Below are 14,763 nucleotides of genomic sequence, written 5' to 3'. Positions count from 1 at the left end.
GATTTTTCACAGTACACAAATTTCATCAAAATTATTATATGTAGGAATAAGTCAACCAGAATCAAATCTTATCTGACTTGAGTATTCATCTTCAGTTTTGAATATCTAGAGTCAACAGGAGTTAGTGTTTGGCACCATTTTTTCTTGTGGGGAGGTCACTTCTATCTTACTTAACAGATACTAGGAATCTAGTCAGCTTTAAGACCATTACGAACTCAAAGATAACATCTGCAACAAATGGTGCTGGTCAAACTGCATAGCTGCACACAGATGAATCCAAATGCATCCATACTTATTACCCTGCATAAAATTCAACTCCAAATAACTAAGGATTTCAACATAAGGCCATATACACTAACTATGATAGAAGAGAATGTAGATAATAGTCTTGAAATTGTTGGCACAGGAAAAGACTTCCTGAACAGGGCACTGATAGCACAGGCACTAGACTAACAATTAATGAATGGGACTTCATGAAACATAAAAGCTTTTGCATGGCAAAGAAAGCATCTCTCAAACAAATTGGCAGTCTACAAAATGAGTAAAAATCTTTACCCATTATCTCATAAAAAGCTAATATCTAAAATATAATAAGTAACAAAGAAAAAGAAAAATACAATCCTAGAGACCAAGAATTAAATACCTCAAATTTAAATAGAGGGGGCGGGGGCTTGGGATCTAAACAAAATGTCTCAGAAACGCTTAAGGAAATATTCAACATCTTTTGCTGTCAGAAAAATTCAAATAAACAATCTTTTGGGATTTCATCTTACAGCTATCAGAATGGCCAAGATCAATAAAGCAAGTGATAGCTCATGTTGGCAAGGATGTGGAGTAAAAGGGACACTTACTCACTGGTAATGGAAATTCAAACTTTTATATCCACAGTTTCTCATGAAGCTTGGAATAGATTTACCTTGAGATCCTAGTATACCACTTTAGGGACTATATCCAAAACATTCCATAACCGACTTCAAAGTTACTTGCTCATACATGGTCATTGTTTCTATATTTTTAATAACCAAAAATCAGAAGAAAGCTAAAGATGTCTATCATCTGATGACTAGATAAAGAAAATATGGTACATTTACACAATACAATATTACTCAGCCAATGACTGAAGAGATGGGGAGGATTTACAGAGAGATGAGGGATGGGAATTTATGCTGTACAAAAACTATTTTCTATAAAAATAAAAAAGAGAGAGGACCATGCAATTTGCAACAGGGTTTTCTTCTTAGGTAGGTACTTGGGGTATTGTAAACAAGTGTTTCTCATACTTTTGAATACACAACAAATTCTGTGATTTATTATACTACTTTTTCCAATTGTAGAATGGATGCCTCAACTCCATGCATTTTTTACTTTGTGTTGATTTATTCTACCTTTGGCCCAGTTTGTCCTCTATCAATCACCAAACATATACTGCTTTGGGCCCAAACAAGTGCAACAACAGGAAAAGGAAGTACAAAACAGATAGGCAAAAAGTGTCTGTCATTTTAAACTAGCTTCTATATGCATTGTATTTTCAAATACAGAAAAGTGTAGGTGATTCTTCTCCCTTTGAGAGATGTTCCAGAAATATAACTCAGGCTAGTCATTTAAGTTTGAACTCAATTTTCTAATAATTAAAAATCGTTTAGAATTTTGTGTTTTGATCTTTGAGATTGTAAGTTTCTGAAGCAAGGGGCATGATTATAAATTCCAGAGTATTTTTGACCATCTTTATGGATTGTGGTAAACCAAACTAAGTTCTCTGCTTTTTCAACATGAGAATAAAATAGGAATTCTCATATTCTATTGACATGCTTTCTTTGGGAGATGAAAGAAGCCATTAATAAAACATTTAGTAAACATATTATAACCAACAGGTACACAAATGTTAGTTATTCTTTTAAATAATAAATAGCAAATACCCATCCTTTTTTTCTGGAGAAGTGTGTAAAAGTAGACAGCAAATGTTGTTAGATAGAGGAATAAGCAACTCTAGACATTTACTGTAGTATTGGAAGTAGTGCTAGCTTCTAACCCCTAGACAAGAAGCATCAGCTTGGGGCAGGAAAAATTAAACTTAGACACTCAATTTCTGCTTGCTTTTAGGGGAATGAATTGTTTGTCTTATTTAATACTGACTACTATTCTGATCTCTCCAGAAAATGATTAGTTGGACATAGAATAAGAATTGAATAGAGCTGGAAAAACAGCTGTGTCTGAATGGACGCAGCACATTTCAGGCTCTTGCTGATTCATTTTTTTTCAGCAGATTTTTATTAAAGAGAACCACTCCATAATGCAAAGCTATAGAGTTACATAAATACAAATCATGAAATTTATGACCATTATAAGTGTTGATTAATGGCTTTCCAATTCTGGGAAATTCCATAATAAGCTACTTACAATTTTTCTAGTAGAAACATGAAAGTAACAAAAATGTAGGTCTCAAGCATGGAAGAACAAGAATGACTAATGTATTTGGAGACATCTCCACCATCCCTACAAAACAAATCAATCAACTTTTTATTTAGTCTGCAAATTACTGGTGTATGAATTAACATGAGGGAAGCATAAGGCTATGTTATATGGGTTTGGAGAACAGCTAGATTTCCAAGATTACTGTTCTCATGGATCCAGTAGCCAGTGAATCAGATATGCATGTCACTAAAGAAAGAAAGAAATATTTTCCATTCAGCAAAAAATAAAATGTTATGTGGATAAGAATATTAGAAGCATGCTTTGAGATACTAGTAAAAGTCTCTCAGTGGAGTTCACATTAAGCTTAAACTACAAAACAAACAAACGAAAACCAAACCGAACAAAAATAAAACTACACCAGAGTCAGCCATGTCATTACCTGGGAACTCAAAGAATGTCAACCAGAAACTAAGAAAAACAACATATATACCAGGGGCACCAGTGATAAGTCAAGGAAAAAAGCAGAAGTTATTTGACCATCTACAGAATGTGACATGTATTATGAGGGTAATGAAAATCATTTTAGATTTGATTCAGGAAAATGCATAATCAGATCTATAATCTGAAAAGATCACTCTGGCTGTTTCGTGAAGAAAGGTTTGTGGAAGAAAAGCAAAAGATTATCTCTAGCTAATGAGTGAACTTTTAATATTCCAGAACCAGAATCATTGTTGTGGTGGGGAGCCCGAAAGATGATTTCAGCACTGATAAAAGAGTTGGAGAGAGTAGAATAAGGAAGAATACACAGAGGTGTTTAGAACCAACTGAGTAATGACAGGGTGGTTCAGAGGTAGTCTAGTTGTCTCCATCTGTTGCAAATAGAAATTTTCTTAATGAAGGGTAAGAATTAAGCTTATTTGTGTATATAAGGACACATACTTATAGATTTTTCTTAAGGATTAAGTGTTTTAGTGAATTAATGCTTAGATTCTGCTTCAATAACCATGACTTTACTAACATAGATTATTTTCCTATTTTCAAGCATTAGGACAGAAAACTCTGGCCAATCAAAATGTAGGCTATGGAACCCAGTCACTAATGGTACATCCAATAACCATGTCTACACCCAATGTTTAGGAAACCTTATAGAATAAAGAGTGGAAAGATTGTAAGAGCCAGAGGTTTGGGAAGTTTGCTATAAGGTAGAATCCATTCAGATGATTCCTAGTAATGTCAGAATCCACACTCATAAAATTACATCAACATGCCTCTTCAAACAAGAGGAGAACAAACAAGAGTATGAAACCAATCACTATCACAAAGAGGAAAATTCCCACAATGCCTCAAACCTACACAAAGGATTAAGCAACTAATAAAAGCTGGAAGTAGGAAAAGTGGTCTCCCCCAGAGAACACAGATTTGTTATTCACTGCAAAATGGCCATACTTGAAACACTACATAAAGTAACATTATATGGACTGTACAAGTTATATTGGGGAATATATATGTATGGGTATCTACACAGATACATGCAATTACATAGAGTGAAAAAGCCATTAATTTGAAGAGGAATAGTGAAGAGTATATGAGAAGGTCTGGAGGGAGAAAATGAAAGAGGGAAGTATTCTAATTAAACTATAATCCCCAAAATAAAATAAAAATAACATAAAAAAATAAAAACTCACAAAGAGGTCCCTTCCAGTTGGTGCCAGCACCAGGTCACCTTGGGCGCAGAGTCAGCAGACACCTCAAGGTCCCTAGAGGACTCTCCACACGTTCTTAGGACCACTGGTGAGTGGAACACAACTTCTGTTCAAACCCAATTGCATGGGACCTGAGACAGCATTAGGGAAGCAGAAACCAGGACTGACCTGGGTTACAAGTCCCTTCTGGTTGGCACCAGTACCTGGTCACCTTGTGCTCAGGAGTTGGCAGACACCTCCAAGGTCCCTAGAGGACTCTCCATGAGATCTTAGGAACACTGACTAGACAGCTCCAAGTTCCTCAAAGTAGACATCACTTCCAGGTACTATAACAAGCTCAGGATCTTTGACAACAGGATCCCAGGATAAAAGGATCTTGGTCACACCAGTATTTCAGGGTCTCAGAGGAACTTGACTGCCAAGAACTCTGACACACCCAGAATCTCAGGTTCACAGGAGCCCACAAGCAAAGGATCACAGAGAAAGCTGGACTTTGAGGAGTCCTGAATCAACTGGGATTATAGGAAGGACAGGCTCCAATCAGATATATGGAGGACAGCAAATATTTGAGATAATCAGATGGCAGGAAGAAAGCATAAGAGCAAAAGCAACAGAAACCTAGGTTACTTAGTATCATCAGAACCAAACTCTCCCACCATAACAAGTCCTGGATACACCATCACACCAAAAAAGCAAGACATGGATCTAAAGTAACTTTTATGATGATGATGGAGGACTTTAAGAAGAAAATACAGGAAAACACAGGTAAACAGCTAGAAGCCTTTAACGAGGAAACACAAAAATGCCTTAGAGAGTTACAGGAAAAGAATACCAAACAGGAGATGGAATTGAACAAAACCATCCAGGATCTAAAAAGGGAAATAGAAACAATAATCAAAACCCAAAGGGAGACAACTCTGGAGATAGAAACCCTAGGAAAGAAATCAGGAACCATAGATGCAAGCATCAGCAACAGAATACAAGAGATGGAAGAGAGAATCTCAGATGCAGAAGATTCCATAGAGAATATCGGCAAAACATTCAAAGAAAATGCATTATGCAAAAAGATCCTAATTCAAACCATCCAGAAAATCCAGGACACAATGAGAAGACCAAACCTACGGATAATAGGAGTAGATGAGAATGAAGATTCTCAACTTAAAGGGCCAGCAAATATCTTCAACAAAATTATAGAAGAAAACTTTCCATACCTAAAGAAAGAGATGCCCATGAACATACAAGAAGCCTACAGAACTCCAAATAGACTGGACCAGAAAAGAAATTCCTCTCAACACATAATAAACAACACAAAAAATGCACTAAATAAAGATAAAATATTAAAAGCAGTAAGGGAAAAAGATCAAGTAACATATAAAGGCAGGCCTATTAGGATTGCTCCAGACTTCTCACCAGAGACTATGAAAGCCAGAAGATCCTGGACAGATGTCATAGAGATGCTAAGAGAACACAAATGCCAGCCCAGGCTACTAAACCCAACCAAACTCTCAATTACCATAGATGGAGAAACCAAAGTATTCCACGACAAAACCAAATTCACACAGTGTCTTTCTATGAATCCAGCCCTTCAAAGGATAATAACAGAAAAAAACAACAAACAGACAAACAAACAAAAAACAAGGACAGAAACTATGCCCTAGAAAAAGCAAGAAAGTAATCCTTGAACAAACCTAAAAGAAGACAGCTACAAGAACAAAATGCCAACTCTAACAACAAAAATAATAGAAAGCAACAATTACTTTTCCTTAATATCTCTTAATATCAATGGGCTCAATTCCCCAATAAAAATACATAGACTAAAACACTGACTACACAAACAGGACCCAACATTTTGCTGTTTATAGGAAACCCTACTCAGGGAAAAGGACAGACACTACCTCAGAGTGAAAAGCTGGACAACAATTTTCTAAACAAACGGTCTGAAGAAACAAGCTGGAGTATCCATTCTAATATCGAATAAAATCGAGTTCCAACCCAAAGTTATCAAAAAAGACAAGGAGGGGCACTTCATAATCATCAAAGGTAAAACCTTCCAGAAGGAACTCTCAATTCTGAATATCTATGCTCTAAATGCAAGGGCAGCCACATTCATTAAAGAAACTTTAATAAAGATCAAAGCACACATTGTACCTCACACAATAAGAGTGGGAGACTTCAACACCTTACTTTCATGAATGGACAGATCATTGAAACAGAAACTGAACAGAGACACAGTTACACTAACAGAAGTTATGAAACAAATGGATTTAACAAATATCTATAGAACATTTTATCCTAAAACAAAGGGATATACCTTCTTCTCAGCACCTCAAGGTACCTTCTCCAAAATTGACCATATAATTGGTCATAAAACAAGCCTTAACAGATACAAAAATATTGAAAATATCCAATGTATCCTATCAGATCACCATGGATTAAGGCTGATCTTGAATAACAACATAAATAGTAGAAAGCCAATATTTACATGGAAACTGAGCAATACTCTCCTCAATGAAACCTTGGTCAAGGAAGGAATAAAGAAAGAAATTGAAGACTTTTTAGAGTTACATGAAAATGAAGCCACAACATACCCAAACTTACGGGACAAAATGAAAGCATTTCTAAGAGGGAAACTCATAGCTCTGAGTGCCTCCAAAAAGAAACTAGAGAGAGCACACACTAGCAGCTTGACAACGCACCTAAAATCTCTAGAACAAAAGGCAGCAAAATCACCAAAGAGGAGGAGAAGGCAGGAAATAATCAAACTCAGGGGCGAAATCAACCAAGTGGAAACAAGAAGAACTATTCAAAGAATCAACCAAAGAAGGAGTTGGTTCTTTGAGGAAATCAACAAGATAGATAAACCCTTAGCCAGACTCACTAGAGGGCACAGGGACAGCATCCTAATTAACAAAATCAGAAATGAAAAGAGAGATATAACAACAGATCCTGAAGAAATGCAAAACACCATCAGATCCTACTACAAAAGGCTATACTCAACAAAACTGGAAAGCCTGGATGAAATGGACAAATTTCTAAACAGATACCAGGTGCCAAAGTTAAATCAGGATCAGATTAATGACCTAAAGAGTCCTATATCCCCTAAGGTAATAGAAGCAGTCATTAATAGTCTCCCAACCAAAAGAACCCCAGGACCAGATGGGTTTAGTGCAAAGTTCTATCAGCCTTCAAAGAAGATATAATTCCATTTCTTCTCAAATTATTCCACAAAATAGAAACAGAAGGTACTATACCCAATTCATTCTATGAAGCCACAATTACTCTGATACCTAAACCACAGTATTACCCAACAAAGTTAGAGAATTTCAGACCAATTTCCCTTATGAATAGCGAAGCAAAAATATTAATAAAATCCTTGCTAGCCAAATCCAAGAACACATCAAAACAATCATCCATCCTGACAAAGTAGGTTTCATTCCAGGGATGCAGGGATGGTATAATATACACAAACCCACCAACATAATCCACTACATAAACAAACTCAAAGATAAATACCACATAATCATCTTGTTAGATGCTGAGAAAGCATTTGAAAAAATCCAAAACCCATTCATAATAAAAGTCTTAGAAAGATCAGGAATTCAAGACCCATACCTAAACATGATAAAAGCAATCTACAGCAAACCAGTAGCCAGCATCAAAGTAAATGGTGAGAAGCTGGAAGCCATCCCACTATAATCAGGGACTAGAGACAAGGCTGCCTACTTTCTCCTTACCTATTCAACATTTTAATTGAAGTCCTAGCCAGAGAAATTTGACAACCAAAGGAGATCAAGGGGATACCAATTGGAAAGGAAGAATTCGAAATATCACTTTTTGCAGGTGATATGATAGTATATACAAGTGACCCTAAAAATTCTACCAGAGAACTCCTAAACCTGATGAACAGCCTCAGTGAGGTAGCTGGATATAAAATTAACTCAAACAAGTCAATGGCCTTTCTCTACACAAAGGATAAACAGGCTGAGAAATAAATTAGGGAATCAACACCCTTTACAATAGTCACAAATAATATAAAATACCTTGGTTCTAACTAGGGAAGTTAAAGATCTGTATGATAAGAACTTCAAGTCTCTGAAGAAAGAAATCAACTACAATCTCAGAAGATGGAAAGATCTCCCATGCTCATGGATTGGCAGGATCAATATAGTAAAAATGGCTATTTTGCCAAAAGCAATCTACAGATTCAAAGCAATCCCCATCAAAATTCCAAATCAATTCTTCAACTAGTTAGAAATGGCAATTTGCAGATTCTTCTGGAATAACAAAAACCTAGGATAGCAAAAACTCTTCTCAAGGATAAAAGAACCTCTGGTGGAACCACCATGCCTTACCTAAAGCTGTACTAGAGAGCAATTGTGATAAAAACTGAATGGTACTGATATAGCGACAGACAAGTAGACCAATGGAATAGAATTGAAGACCCAGAAATGAACCCACCCACCTATGGTCACTTGATCTTTGACAAGGGAGCTAAAACCATCCAGTGGAAACAAGACAGCATTTTCAACAAATGGTGCTGGCACAACTTGTGGTTATCCTGTAGAAGAATACGAATTGACCCATTCCTTTCTTTTTGTACTAAGGTCAAATCTAAGTGGATCAAGGAACTCCACATAAAACCAGAGATAGTGAAAATTATAGATGAGAAGGTGGGGAAAAGTCTCAAAGATATGGGCACAGGGGAAAAATTCCTGAAAAGAATAGCATTGGCTTGTGCTGTAAGATCGAGCATCAACAAATGAGACCTCATAAAATTGCAAAGCTCTGTAAGGCAAAAGACATCATCAATAAGACAAAAAGGCCACCAACAGGTTGGGAAAGGATCTTTACCTATCCTAAATCCAACAGGGGACTAATATCCAATATATATAAAGAATTCAAGAAGGTGAACTCCAGAAAATCAAATAACCCCATTAAAAATTGGGCTTAGAGCTAAACTAAGAATTCTCACCTAAGGAATACCAAATGGCTGAGAAGCACCTGGAAAATGTTCAGCATCTTTAATCATCAGGGAAATGCAAATCAAAACAACACTGAATTCCACTTTACACCAGTCAGAATGGCTAAGATGAAAAATTCAGGTGACAGCAGATGCTGGCGAGGATGTGGAGAAAGAGGAACACTCCTCCATTGTTGGTGGGATTGCAAGCTTGTACATACAACCACTCTAGAAATCAGTCTGGCGGTTCTTCAGAAAATTGGACATAGAACTACCGGAGGATCCTGCAATACCTCTCCTGGGCATATATCTAGAAGATGTTCCAACTGGTAATAAGGACACATGATCCACTATGTTCATAGCAGCCTTATTTAAAATAGTCAGAATCTGGAAAGAACCCAGATGCTCCTCAACAGAGGAATGGATACAGAAAATGTGGAACATTTACACAATGGAGTACTACTCAGCTATTAAAAAGAATGAATTTATGAAATTCTTAGGCAAATGGATGGATCTGGAGGATATCATCCTGAGTGAGGTAACCCAATCACAAAAGAACTCACTTGATATGTACTCCCTGATAAGTGGATATTAGCCCAGAACCTTAGAATACCCAAGACAGAAGTTGCAAAACACATGAAACTCAAGAAGAACAGAGAACAAAGTGTGGACACTTTGCCCCTTCTTAGAACTGGGAGCAAAACACCCATGGAAGGAGTTACAGAGACAAAGTTTGGAGCTGTGACGAAAGAATGGACCACCTAGACACTGCCATACCCAAGTATCCATCCCATAATCAGCCTCCAAATGTAGACACCATTGCATAAGCCAGCAAGATTTTGCGGAAAGGCCCCTGATATAGCTGTCTCTTGTGAGGCTATGCCTGTGCCTGGTAAACTCAGAAGTGGATGCTCACTGTCAGCTATTGGATAGAACACAGGGCCCTCAATGGAGGAGCTAGAGAAAGTACCCAAGGAGCTAAAGGGGTCCGCAACCCTATAGGTTGAACAACAATATGAACTAACTAGTACCCTCAGAGCTCGTGTCTCTAGCTGCATATGTAGCAGAAGATGGCCTAGTTGGCCATCTTTGGCAAGAGAGGCCCCTTGGTCTTGCAAACTTTATATGCCTCAGTACAGGGGAACACCAGGGCCAAGAAGTGGGAGTGCGTGGGTAGGGGAGGTGGGAGGGCATGGGGGACTTTTGGGATAGCATTTGAAATGTAAAATAAGAAAATACCTAATTAAAAAAAATCACATTTTATTCTATACACTCATAGTAAACTTTAAGCTAAATACCTTGATAATATATATTCTATTAAAAAGAAAAAAACTCACAAATTACAGGATTTGCAATGTAGTATAACTGAGAGAGTATTTCTCTAACATTCACAAAGCTCTGGACTCAATGTTTGCACTTCATAAAGTGGGCATGCTGACTCATGCCTGTGAGCTCAGGATTCAGGACCTAAAAGAAAGAGAATGTGAAGTTCAATGACATCCTTGGCTACATAGTGGATTCCATGTCAGCCTGTAATCATTGGGACCCTGTCTCAAATAAGTAAATTAATAAGTAAATAAACAAACAAATAAATAAATAAGAAACACGGGGGGGGGGCGGCAGGGGGATTCAACCTGAAACCTCTACCAGTCTAGAAGAAAACGTAGGAAAAGGAGATTTGCTAAACTATGTATACATTACAAAAATGTAAAAAGTCAACATACCCTTTTTAACGTTGCCAGGCTATTTCTATAAGATGGATCTCCATATGAAAGCATATGGCTAATCCCCAAACACTCCTGCTTTGATTTCTCATGTACAACTTTCTCTTCAGAATTATAGAGGAAAAATGCTGGAGTTTCCAAAATGACTTCATTACTATTAGATGGTATCCTTATTGTTCAAGAGAGCCAACACATTTTCCCTGAAGCATTTGCTAAGGACACCCTGTTGAAGTTACAGGAGAAGTACAACAGAGAAACTGTCTCAATGATCACAACACACACTGATCTGAATTGCATTTCCTCTTGGGATTCTATTTGAATCATGACATCTTAGTGTAGATGCTCTGACAGTACCAAGAAACAAGCCTTAATATTCAGTGTAACTGCTAATTTATTTCATATTTATTTCCCTCCTCAGAAATAAATATGTTACCCATGTAACCTAGACTTTAGAAGTCCCAAACATCCTCTTCTAATTTAATAAAAATATTCCTGACTGTTTTCAGAGCCTATATATACTACTGAACAGTTAATTTACATCCACATCTGCAGATGTATATTCATATGTGTATTTTTACATGTTTAGTAATAAACAGAAGTGATGAACATACTCATTGTATCAGTGCTTATTTTTACATCTTTTATAATCTTTGTTTCTACAAGCTTATTTATCTGGCATCATGGTGAAATAGAGAATTTTATAGATTTTATTTTCAAATAATTAATCCCAGCCTTTCATAATGTATCACAAAAGTTTTAGTAATAATAAAAACAGTGGCACAACCTGTAATGTGAACTTTTGAGTTGGTTGAAGCAGGAGGATCATGAGACCCAGCCCAGTTTGAGCCACATAATGAGATGCTATTCAAAAAACCTTTTATAGTGAGGGTGTGTTAGTTGGGGTGTGTTTGAGACTTCAAAGATCTCACCATTCCCAGCTGCCTTTCTTTCTTTGTGCCTCTTGCTAGAGAATCTGAGTTCTCAGCTACTTCTCCAGCACTGCCCCTGTTTACTGCCTTGTTCCTCACCATATGTTCTTTGATTAACTCTCTGGAACACTGAACCACAAATTAAATGCAATAGAAACCAAATTTAACAGTCACCTAGAGAATGTTGGAACTGGATAACCTAGTTCAAATTCTGGCACCACCAGTAAGCATTGCTACCTCAAGCAATACTTTACCCCTCTGAGCAGTTGCTTCCTCCACTGTAACCTGATGATAAAAAAATAATCCTAAATTACAAAGGTTATGGTGACAGGTATATAAAATAACTTATTAAATCTATAATATAAAGTCTCTACAAAGTGAGCTGTAATAACTTTGATGGTGATTATTTTACTTTTATAGCTATACTTAAGTATGAATGTTGTCTTATACTGCGTGTATGTACTGTGTTTATGTTAAATCATAATGTAGGTTGAGGGTGTGTGTATATGAGAGTGTGCATGTGCGTGTTTGTTTGTGTGTGTGTGTGTGTGTTTGTGCATGTTTGTACATTTTCCCTCTGGAATAAGCATAGGGCATGGATTTAAGGCCAGGGAAGTGATAGTGGCTGATATGCATTAACCAAGCTCATGTGATGGATGAAATTATAAAATGATATTTGAGTATTATCATCAGATATTTCTTTTTGGCAACAATCATTTTTATACTCCTCGACAGGGCATTTCTCTTTTACTATTAAATTATCTAAGACTTCTAACTCTTAACTCAGAAATTATTTGTTCAATATGTAATCAAAATAATGAAATACTATAAGGTGAATGTGTCACTTCAGCGTTTCTTGTTGAACCATAGCTATTATTTAGGTTGAATTAAGACCTTGGAAAAATGATTAAACCCAAAGGACTTTCTGCCCATATGAGTTGCTTAATGCAGAATTAAAGGGGTAGAGGCAATAGATTAGAATCCTCTGTCACATAAAATTCTACTCTGTCTCTTTTGACATGCCCTGACACAATTTTTCTCTCACACTTGTATCTCCATATAAGTTGGGTTTTTTTGTTTGTTTGTTTTTTTGTTTTTCCTATTTGGTAAGCAACACTGCCATTAGAATCGTTAAGTTCTTGCCAGGCAGTGGGGGGTGCATGCCTTTTATCCCAGCACTTGGGAGGCAGAGGCAGGCAGATTTCTGAGTTTGAGGCATGAATTCCAGGACACCCAGGGCTATACAGAGAAAACCTGTCTTGAAAAAAAAAAAAAAATCTCTAAGTTCCCACATTCATAGCACAGTTTAAAGAACTTTTCCTTCTAGCTCCAGCTATGAATTCCATCTCACATGATCACTCTACACCATGGCTGTTTGAATGATAAATATTTTAAATTGGCAGGCTGGCTGATAAGCCCACTGAGTTGATAATAGCGACGAATAGTGGTAGATTCCAAAGTGTTTGATATGGACTTGTATTATTCCCACTAGCACACACAGAGAAGCAGAATAAACTTGGAAAGAAATATGTAGGGAGAAGAAACATTAAAGTCATCCCAGTCTACTATAAATAAGTAGAAGGTTTAATAGAAAATAATCAGCAAAGTAAATTTTAAAGAATTATTTAATGTTTAGAATAACGATATTTCCTAATTGTATGTATATGATACTTTAATTGTGACATTATAAAGAACAGAACATTCAATAACTAGAAGAATCAAATGGATGTTACTTAGGAAAAAGCTCTATTTTTCCATATTACTGGATTAACAGTAGAGAAATTATTTTATATAAGAACCCAACATATTAGTTTGCCAGTACCCTGAGAAGGTACTTTAAGCCAGTAGTTTAAAGCAGATTTATGGGAACTGTCTCAAGTGTTATGGTGCAGAAGGCAAAGGAAGACATCTCAACCCTGATCTCTTAGCTTTGATTTAATCTACCTGACCTGGAGGGATCCTTCATTTTTCCCCTCTCAAGCAAAATCTCTGTTAATTAAAAAAAGCTATTTTAGAAAATTAATACAGAAAAATGTTTGTAATTTGTATGTGTTGTATGTGCATGTTTGTGCACACTCACACATTCATTAAGCAAAAATTTGTTTGGTACCTGATATGTAAAACTATGGGTTAAATAAATAAGAAAAATTGTAATCTAAGAACTAAGCATCTAGAATGTAGTTATAACATTTTTAGGTGTATTCTAAGTTCAGAAAAATAAACTGCCTAATGTCCAGGGTAATGAGCAAAACTATGTCACAAGGGGGAATTGCAAATGCAAAAATGTATAGAATCTTCTGCTCTCAGAAAATCACAAACCATTACTTGGCTTCTTAGCCTCAAAGATAGTAAGCTGATTATTTCCTCTAAAGTTTGCACTGAGAAGGAAACTACAATGGGAAGCCTGCCTGCTACAGTTCTCATTATCTTATACTCTCTTTAAAACCAGCAGCAAAGTTTCTATAAGAAACTTTAAAGAGCTATGATGAAAAACTGTGAGAGCAATGCTGATGGGCATCTAAGTCACTGCTCATGGGCTATGTGCTTTTCCCAATAGGACTACCCAGGACTATCCTCCTCAGCATTGAAGGAGTATCCTGTGAGCAAAGCTTTCTTAGAGGAGAAAAAAAAAGGTATATGTTTTCATCTATATCATATGTACTGAAATAAAGAAAACCTTAAAGCAGAATTTCCTAGTGTGTGGTACAGCAAAAGATCTCCTGCATTAAGATAACATGGAGAACTTGATTAAAATTCATGGTTTTGGATCTCACTACAGTTCCCCAAAGCATGACTCTCAGAGCCATGAAAGAATCATTAGTCCGCTATATTTCATAACTTTACCTTGCACAAAGTAGTGAGTGGTAGCCAGTCTCATTCTGACATGTATGCATTTCTGACTTTCTATGAAGAGGCATTAAAATAAACTCCAGGAGGGTGAAAAATGAAAACAACGGCTATGCATAAAGCTTATCTGGTAGACTACATAACTAGCATGCGTGAGTATAATTGTCACCACCATGTAATCAAGGAAC

This window comes from Mus caroli, unplaced genomic scaffold, assembly GCF_978045245.1.
Source record: "Mus caroli unplaced genomic scaffold, Mus_caroli_1 scaffold_6, whole genome shotgun sequence".
Classification (NCBI taxonomy): Eukaryota; Metazoa; Chordata; class Mammalia; order Rodentia; family Muridae; genus Mus; species Mus caroli.
The sequence above is the reverse complement of the archived record's forward strand: the minus strand, read 5'-3'. Positions refer to the sequence as shown.